We start from the raw sequence: 9818 nt of genomic DNA, 5'->3' as shown, positions 1-9818 counted from the left end.
AATTAGTCAGCTTGGAGAGGAGTTTGAGCCAGAATAGCTGAGTTGAACCAGCTAGCCAGCATTCAGAAAGAACTAGAAAGGGTGAGCTTATTCAGTAGTAAGTCTCAGAGGCTCAAAACATTCTAGGTCTAGATTAGACAGTACAGAGGCTATAAGCTTCCAGGAGTAGGCCTAGGCTAGCAGACTGAGGCAGTGAGCCTGGGAAACTACAGTTACATTAGAGCTTTTACTTCTCACCTTTCCCTTGAGGTATATCAAAGATTTTGTGAGTCATAAAAACTTGGCTGTCATTGTGAAAGTAACAAGCTGTACAATGATGAAGCATAAAAGTTTAACAGACTTTGCTTCTCTTTAATGTAAGCACAAATGTTACAGTTTGAAGATCAGTGGCAGGGCTGATGTATCTAAACATTTTCCCATAATTTTATTGTCTCTTTTCATAAGAAAAGACTTAAACGACCTGAAGAAAAATGTTTCTTTCAGGTATCAACAAGACATGCACACGCCGGGCGGTGGTGGCGCACGCCTTTAATCCCAGCACTTGGGAGGCAGAGGCAGGCGGATTTCTGAGTTCGAGGCCAGCCTGGTCTACAGAGTGAGTTCCAGGACAGCCAGGGCTATTCAGAGAAACCCTGTCTCGAAAAACCAAAAAAAAAAAAAAAAAAAAAAAAAAAAAAGACATGCACACACACACACACACACACACCCCAAATGTGCCCACACACAATAAATCACAAACACACACAAAAATTAAATTGAAAATAACAAAAATACTGAAATAACCTCTCAGTATAGGCAGGTGGGTTGCTTTTAATCAGAATACATTCACTTTTCGCTTTGTCTGTTATAAACTTTCTAGACATTTTTTCTTCTCTAAAGTAGGAGCCGTCTTTAGTAGATTGTCTTTTAGCAAACATTTGGAAAACATTCCTGAGAATACAAAGAGGCCAAAAGTATTTCTTAAGAAACTAGTGAAGAATATTTCCTTCCAGTCTGGCATTATGTAGAAGTATGTTTTAAATTGCCTGCACCATTTTAAAGTTTATAGATTTACACTTTGAAAGTAAAAGAGCTGAAATAACTACATTTCATTTGGCCCAATGTACAAAAGATTATCTAAAAAAAATAAATAAAACGTTAATACTTTACAATTACCTTCTTACGTTTTCAGAATATGGCATATGTTTGATATTTCTGAATTATCTCAATTTGGACAATCCAAATTTCTACTTTGTGGAGTCAAATGTGGTCAGTGGTTTGAGCACAGCATAGGAGATTCAGGTAGTACATTTTTAATTTTCATCTCTTTGAACCCTTTGGAACTCTGATGGGTGTAATCTAAACTATTTATGTAGCCTCCTTTCAATATCATTTTTTATGCATTTATTGTGTCTTATTTACTGGGAAGATGGAGGAGATGGTGAAAAATAAAACAAACCTAACCCCATGGTGATGGCTTTATCCAGCTGGTTTGACTGCCAGCCTGCTATTACTTTCAGCTGTACTCTATATGAGTATTAGCTGCATGTTGCAGAGACTCTGAGACCTAAAAGTTCAGCCAGAAATTAATTAGCATCTCATTTATAGTTATGGTTTTAATACACATACCACCCAGAAATCAATATCTTGGTTCTATAATTCCATGTTTGATCAAATCACTCTTCCTTCCCTGCTTCCTGGAAATGCTGTTTCTGAAAATTCCACAATTATGGGTCTAAGATTAGCAAAATATTTCTATCCAACTCACACCGCCTCTGCTTGGATTCTCAGGTGGCCTTTCCACTTGGGAATCTGCCTCTGCTTTTTACTATAATGAATTTGCTTTTGCTTAAGTTTCTTCTGTATCTCTTCTAGTATTCTTTCTCTAGTGAGACCAAGAACCTTTGGGATCACCAATTCTAGTCTGGTGATAAAATGAGTTACACTGTAAGCTCTTGAAAGGCTACATAAAATTAGACACCTCCAATCATGATACTTGACTAACTTTTAGCAAAACCAGCCAGTAATTCTCTTAATATGCTTCTCCCTTGCCCCAAATTTCTAGTATGTAAACATTCAGCATCTACTTAGGAATGTAGAGACTGGGATGGTCATATATTGCTTCTATAGTGCATGTAGTTCTTTGGATTGTGTTAGAAAGAACTCTCAGAATGTGAAGGGTTTGTTTGTTTTTTTCTCGTAGAGTTCAAGTCACACCAGACAAACCTTTATCACAAGATGGGTCTTTCAAATTGCTGACAGGTCAGTAACTTTTCCTCTTAATGAATCTTACCAAGTTTCATTAATACTTCATGATTCCTTTCACCTGCGTTATCTTATTTTAATCTCTGAAATGAGTATCGTTATTGAGGTCTTCTTAACCATAGCCAGTCTGGTAAACAGAACTTCCAATGGGTCTGGCAAGTGATGTTTATTATTCAGTTAACGCTGCTTCTACGCTTCGGGAAGAACCTGACTAAAAGGGTAGGGTGACAGGGCATGCCACATCTGCATCCTTGCTCATCAGTTCAAATTTAACAACAACGCAGTTTTTTGGTTTTTTGTTTGTTTTTTTTTTTTTTTTTTTTTTTTGGTTAGCTTTTCTAAATTTGCCAGTCGCACCAGGGCTATCGTCAGATGTTTTGTTTTGAAGGTCAGAAATAATTTCAGAAGTACTAAGTGGAGAATGGTGAAACTCAGGGAAAACGAAACTTGAGCCTAGAGCAAGTGGTCGGAACCGTCTAGTAACCACGGGACTCTGACTCACTGGTTTCTGCCTTCTGTAGGAATTAAGTCCTCTGTGCAGTGATCAGAGCCGAGCGGGGATTGGGGAGCGAAAGAGGAGCAGCAGGAGGAGAGCCCGAACACTGAAACAGGGCTGAACTGTTAAACGACACCCAACCCCGCCCCCCATGGGAGGGGCTTAGGGCGGCCGGGTGCTGACGTGGCGACGTTGGCGTCGCGGCCGGTGACGTAGACCGGCGCCCGCCCCGCCCCTCCTCGTCTCTCGGCGCCGGTGTGGGTTTGTGGGTCGGTGCCAGCCGGGCAGCCCTCGCGCGCTAAGCCGTGACAGCGAGCGACCCCCGCCGGTCCCCGTGTGCTGCGGAGGAGGCCGGGGCGCAACCCTCCGCCCCGCCGGTGTGAGAAGAGGACGCAAACCTCCAGGAGGCCGGAGGCGCGTGTGGCGGCGGGGCTGAGGTGAGCTAGGGAAAGGGAGGGAGCGAGTGGCGGAGCCGGATTGGGCGGCGGGGCGGGTCTCGGAGTCCGGAAGAGCACGGGCGGACCGAGCTGTCATCCCTTGGCTGCGCATCCCTGCTCACCTAAGTTTTTAGGTGGGGGTTGGGGTGATTGCCCACGTGTATGGACAGAGTGGCCACAAGATGAAAAAATTTCTGTTCTATGCTTAACCTGCTCCCCCTCCCCCTTATTTATGTTACAAATTCCTAGCAACAGCGCGTAGATTTTGGGAGGGAAATCTGTTGGGTTGGGTTCCCCCCTCACAACACAGAGGAGTGCATTGGGTTATGGAGTTGAGGGTTGTGGGTGAATTTAACAATCGGAGGACCCTAGAATGTGATTTTTTTTAAAAAAATAAATGTCTGCCAAGGAGGTGCTGGTTGGTAGATGAAGTGGTTCTTGGTAGGATGCTGTGGACTCACGTATTTGTTTTCCTTTACTTTAAAAGAAACTTAAGTTCAGTCTCTAACGAGTTTGATATTCGTGGCATCACAGATGCAGTCTAATTGCTACCTGTGGTGTGTTTTGTTTGGGTTAAAATTAGACAGAATAGTCACTATATCTACCCTTTTCATCATATATATAAAATTTGTGGATGAACAATTAGGTTGGTTCTATTTCCTTTCTATAGTTAATAAAAGAAAAGCAGTAAACATGGGGTTGCAATTATTAATATGTTGTAATAGAGAGTTCTCCAGGTATATAACCAGGAGTAAAATAGGTCATATGGTAGTTCTATTTTTGAGGATTTTCCAGCTGATTTTCATAATGCCTCTATTAATTTGCACACCTACCAGTTGTGGGTAAGGGTTCCTGTCTCCACATTCTCTCCAATATTTGTTAGTAAATTTCTTGATGGCAGGTATTCTGATTGGTGTTGTCTCAGAGTTTTAATTTGAATTTCCCCATTGGCTTTTAAAGTATTAAAATGCTGAAGACTTTTCAACTAACTTGGTCCTTGGTGTTTCTCTTTTTGAAAACTCTGTTCAGTTCATTAGCCCATCGCTTAGTTGGCAGTTTTAGTTCCTTGATATTTAATTGTGTAATTCTTTGTAAATTCTGAATGTTAACCCCTTTTCTGAAGTACAGCTGGTAAAGACCTGTTCTATGGGTTGTCTGTGCTGTGTTGATAGTTTCCTTTGCTATATAGAACCTGGTGTTTGGAACTTTTACAACTGACTTGACATCATAAGTGGAAAGTTGAACATTATAAGGCAAAATTATTAAAAATTCTGAATAAAATTAATCTGAGGCTTTACAGTATAAATGAATCGTGTTTAATTGTGGGACCCTCCCCCCCACTGCCAAACATATTTCATTTTTTTACATGAAGATACTCTAAACTCCAACAACCTCAATCTGAGAGCTCTTTAATTTCAAACATTTTGAATAAGAAATTCTCAGTCTATACTTAATACTTATTTAGCAGCTATGGGAAAGCATGCCTTATAATGTAAGTTACTTTAAGTAAGCATTACAGTAATTTATTTCTTTGTTTTGCCTGGTTTACCACCTAGCAACTAGTCCTTATATAAAGCTTGAACTTAACACTTAATCAAGTTTTAATTATTTTGAAAGGGGTATCAGAACTATTTTAAGTTTTTTTTTTTTTTTTTCAATTTAGAGCTTAGAAAATGAAATTAGTAAGAGTTCTCTTTGGAAAATGAGTCACAGAAGTGAAGGAAGACTACCCAAACCTAATGAAATAAGAAAGATAAGTGAGAATCTGATTGTAACGGTATATAGTAATCACGAGGTGGGGCGGAGAAAAGGCAGGGCGGGGCAGGGCAGGGCAGGGCAGGAGAGAGAGAGAGAGAGAGAGAGAGAGAGAGAGAGAGAGAGAGAGAGAGACAGACACAGACAGAGAGAGAGAGAGAGAGACAGACAGAGAGAGAGACAGAGAGAGAGAGAGAGAGACAGACAGACAGAGAGAGAGAGACAGAGACAGACAGAGACAGACAGACAGGGAGACAGAGACAGACAGAGACAGAGAGACCGACTGATATATAGAACTGAATTTGAATGTTATGAATGTTTGTGCCATTATAGGACTCCCTCTCTGGTGTAAATTTTCTTTCTGGTTTTATTACATCTTCACGTTTACTCTCCAAACAGAGTTAGGAATGGTGTTTATTGTCAGAGGTTCGTGCTGGCTTGGTTCATCAGGATGAATTTGGTAGGGCACATAAATAAAACTTGTAGTAATAAGAAAGAAATTAATGGCTGACACTAAACATTTTCATGGTATGTTTTAATTAGATAATGGTAAATATTGATATTTAAAGAACAGAAAGCAGATATATTAGTACTGACTACAAAACTGCAAAACTTCTGCAACAGTTTCTTTGGATGAATACAGAAATATGCTTAATGTACCTAGTTTATACTATTGGTGAGTTCTACTTTAAACCCATGACTTAAACTTCTTAATTTGGTAATACATGGTCTATCAAAGTTCAAAAGAGGGAATGTAATCTATCTCAGGATTATTGGGTAATTACGGAAGTAGCTGCTAAAACATGACATTTTTAGAGATTGCTATGTGATTTTAAGTTAAGTGAATGGGTAAGAAGACAAGGACTTATGAAATTGATGGAGAAAGCTTAATTTCTATTCCAAAAGAAGAAATTCATGCTTACTGTTAAGACAACCTATGATTTTGGCCATGTCAAATGGAACTGTGTAGAAGTGTTAAATTCTCATATGCATAAATAGGAATAAACGTACCTTTTGTGTTGATTTAAGAAACTTAATTATAAACTTTTACATGGTTTTTAAGAAGAAATTAGCTTCATGGTGATAATCATCATACAAGAGTAATTCCTGTGTATCTTTTCCAGTTTGTTTGTTTGTTTTGTTTTGTTTTGTTTTTAATGACCTGCTATAGAGTAGTACCTTCAGGAACAGAGAGGACGCTCACTGAGCATTCTTTGCAAAGATTTTTAGTTAAAAAAAAAAATATATATATATATATATATATATATATATATATATATATATGAATGAGTGTGGATGCCAGCAGAAGCCAGGGGAGGGTGCTGGATGTGCTGGGTGTGGTGGGTAAGAATGTCCCCCATAGGTTCATAGACTTGAATGCTTAGTTATCAGAGTGGTACTGCTTTGAGAAGGATTAGGAAGTATAGCTCTGTTGGAGTATGTATGGCCTTGTTGGAGGAATTATGTCAATGTGAGTTGGCTTTGAGGTTAAAATGCCCAGTCTAGGCTCGGCATCTAGCTTTCTTCCTGCTGCCTGCAGATCTGCCTCGGCTGTAGAACTCTCAGCTCCGTCTCTAGCTTGTGTGCTTACCATGCTTCCTGCCATGATGATAAGAGATTAAACCTCTGAAACTTTGAATAAGTCCCATTTAAATGATTTCTTTTATAAGAGATGCCATGGTCAATGTCTCTTCATAACAATAAGATACTGGAGTTAGCAGTAGCTGTCTGCCTGATGTGGGTGCTAGGAATTGAACTTGGGTGGTCATTAACCACTGAGCTATCCCTCCAATCTGTTTATGAACATTTTTAAAGGACCAAAAACTTTTTATTTTTTTAAATTGTTTTATTTATTTACATTCCAAATGTTGCTCTCCTTTCTGGTCCTCCCTATAAGAGTTCTTCACCCCATCCCCTCTCCTTTGCCTCTGAGAGGGTGCTTCCCCTCATAACCCCCTCCTCCCATCCTCTTTTCCTGGGGCATCAAGTCTCCATAGGATTAAGCACATTCTCTTCTACTGCGGCCAGCCAAGGCAGTCCTCTGCTACATATGTGCCAGGGGCCACAGGCCGGGCCATGTTTGCTCCTTGCTTGGTTGGTGGCTCAGTCTCTGGGAGCTCCCAGGGGTTCAAGTTAGTTGATACTGTTGGTCTTCCTATAGGATCTGTCTGTAAATCCAGCCTCAGATCTAGTCAGAGTAATTAATTACCACAGTAACAGTCATGTCACACATTTAAGCATGTAGTTAATTGAGAGGTAGGCACTCAGAGGAAGGAAGGTATAGTTCAGATGTGGATGTAGGCTTCTTACAAAAGTATCCACTTACATTTCTTAGCAATATGTATATATACAATTTTGGTTACTTGTGAAATTAAATTGTTCAAAGGTTTTCTTTGAACTTTTTTGTTTGTAGAGTTCATGAGGTAGTTGCTATGGTCCATTGGGTAGGTTTCAAGGGTGGCATAAGTGGGTTAAGACATATCTTTTACTGTAAATGTAAAGGCTACTGTATAGGCTTACTTGAAAGATTTCTAGAAAATTCAGGCTAACAGCTGTGAAAGGAGGAAGACCATCCTTAGTCATATACTAAGACTTATGTATGACTCATTGCTATTTTAACGTTTTTATTTGTAAAGTTTTTATAAGAAAGGAGCACTGTCATTATGTAGACAACCTGTAATATCAAATAGATGCTGATGCCAAGCACAGAAGCACATTGAGACCTTAATATTTTTAATAGATTTATTTTAATTATGTGTAGCTGCATGTGACTGTGTTTGGGTATGTTCATGAGAGTAATGTAGATCTGGAGCTGTAGTTATAGTTGGTGGTGAGCTACCTGAGTTGGTGAGAACCAGCAAGTGCTTTTAACCACAAGCCATCTCTCCAGCCCCAAAAACCTTAATAAGGTCTCATCTGCAGCCTTTCAACCTCCTCTTTCCAGGGATTAGTGGGTGGGCTGGTGGCAAATCCAGCAGTCTGATCACTTGTTCATTTTGGGACTATCTACTAAGCCATCACATTTGCATAAACTCAGGTATGATGAGAGCAGCATGTTAGGAGTATCAGAAGATAACCACAGGACTGTTGGTTATTTGTATTTAGGGACCAGAGACAGACATGGAATATTTCTAGCCACAACAAAGTATATCTAGCTACAGCACAAAGGACATTGTGGTAATCTAAGGAATAGGTGATAATTGTGAAAAGTGGTTAGATTTAGGGTATATTGAAGATAGAATTGGGAAAACAATCTGGTGAATGGAGTGAAGCCCCGCAGTTTTAGCATGAGAAAAAGGCAGAATAGATTTGAGTCTATTAATGAGGTAGACTACAGGAGGTGATTATTAGTGACAGAATCTAACATCTTAAGTTAAGCATCTGCTTGGTGTGGAAAAGGTAATGAGTTATGAAAATGGAGTACAAGGTATGTACAGGATGGAGATATGAATTTGAAATTAACATTTGAAAAATACTCAACACTTCCGGACTGGATAGGAGTAGCTGGGAAGTGAGTACAGACTGAAGTCTGAGCAGTGAATATGTTTAAAGGAGAGTGAGAATGGGGAACAACAGGGATAAACCTAAAAGACATTGGTATCTATGGTGCCAAGTGAATCTTGGTCCACACTGTCCTTGGCAATGTTGAGATTATTTGCTATGTTGGTAACTCTTTTTATAGAATGATAGAAGTAAAAGCATGCTAAAAGTCTAGTAGTGCAGAAAAGCAGCTAGAGAGTTTTGTGGGGTCAGCAAAGGTCTTAAACTGTGGGGATCATTCTACTTTGTGTAAAGCTTTGCAGATGATTTAATGAAGAAAATATTATTAAAGAGAAAACGCTCCCATTACAGTAGTTCTTTACCGTAGCCCTTCAGTTTCAGGATTTAAATACATTTTTCTTGAATAAATTAATAAATAGATAAATAGGATTGAAGTTAGAGCTTCGCTCATGTTTGGCTAGCACCGTACCAGTGAGCTATATTCTAAGCCTCAGATGCATTTTTAATTAAATTTCCTTCATACTATATAGTTTGATTATATTTTCTCTCTCAATTCCTCCCAGATCCTCCACAACTCTCTACTTATCCAACTTCATATTCTTACTCTTATAAAACAACAATCAAAAGTAAAAATCAAACAAAATAAAACAGGTAAGACAAAAAATATTTTAAAGAGTAGTGCTTGATTAAAAATTAGATCAGCAAATATTTGTTAACATTTGCTTTTTCAGATTTCCATGAGGATTAGTTGCTGTTTTCCTTGACAAGATTACCATCTTCTTGATGCTCCGTTATCATGCTCTTTCGCATGAGTTCAGTTGTTATTTTGCTTTCCTCCCCCTACCCGTCTCTGTTTCTCTGCGTCTCTGTCTCTCTTGTCTCTGTCTCTGTCCCCCCCTCCCCCGTCTCTCTTTTGACACAGGGTTTCTCTGTGTAGTTCTGGAACTTGCTCAGTAGATAAGGCTGGCTTCGAACTCAGATCTGCCTGCCTCTGCCTCCCAAGTGCTGGGATTAAAGTCATGTGCCACCACCTCCCAGCGCCATTTAAATTTTTAATAAGTTGGTATTTTGAAAAATGGAGATTTCTTATGGATTATCATTACCTTATATTAAGAACACATAGTCTGTTACATACCTGAAACTTTTCAAATAGTATGTTCAGAACCTATAAGTTACCAGACACTGAGTTTGATATTTCTATAACCAGTATCTATTATTGCTTTTGTTTACGTGAAACTTAATTTTGGAGCATCTTAAGAAATGAGATTTTTTTTGGAAATAATGTAATATATTCTCCTAATATGTTTAACAAATATTAAGTTTTACCCCGTTTGTATTATATTTTTTCTTATTAAAATACAGCAGTTTTACTTGTCACCTTTTTC

The 9818-nt window shown here is 39.0% G+C and overlaps 1 protein-coding gene across 2 annotated transcripts in view; it reads left to right on the top strand.

Moving 5' to 3' along the window:
• Nucleotides 1-2949: 2949 nt before the first annotated feature.
• The window catches only part of Ascc3 (activating signal cointegrator 1 complex subunit 3), a 265284-nt gene continuing 258415 nt past the window's right edge, over nt 2950-9818 (top strand). Inside the window, exons 1-2 of one of the 2 annotated variants that reach the window (XM_076917041.1) lie at nt 2982-3177; nt 8997-9084. The gene's annotated coding sequence lies outside the window, so the exon portion shown is untranslated. Of the gene's footprint in view, nt 3178-8996; nt 9085-9818 lie in introns of both variants that reach the window. The other variant, XM_034524196.2, reaches the window with a different exon arrangement.

Source organism: Arvicanthis niloticus, chromosome 20 (assembly GCF_011762505.2).
Source record: "Arvicanthis niloticus isolate mArvNil1 chromosome 20, mArvNil1.pat.X, whole genome shotgun sequence".
NCBI classification, from domain to species: Eukaryota; Metazoa; Chordata; class Mammalia; order Rodentia; family Muridae; genus Arvicanthis; species Arvicanthis niloticus.
This window is presented reverse-complemented; position numbering and strand designations above follow the sequence as displayed.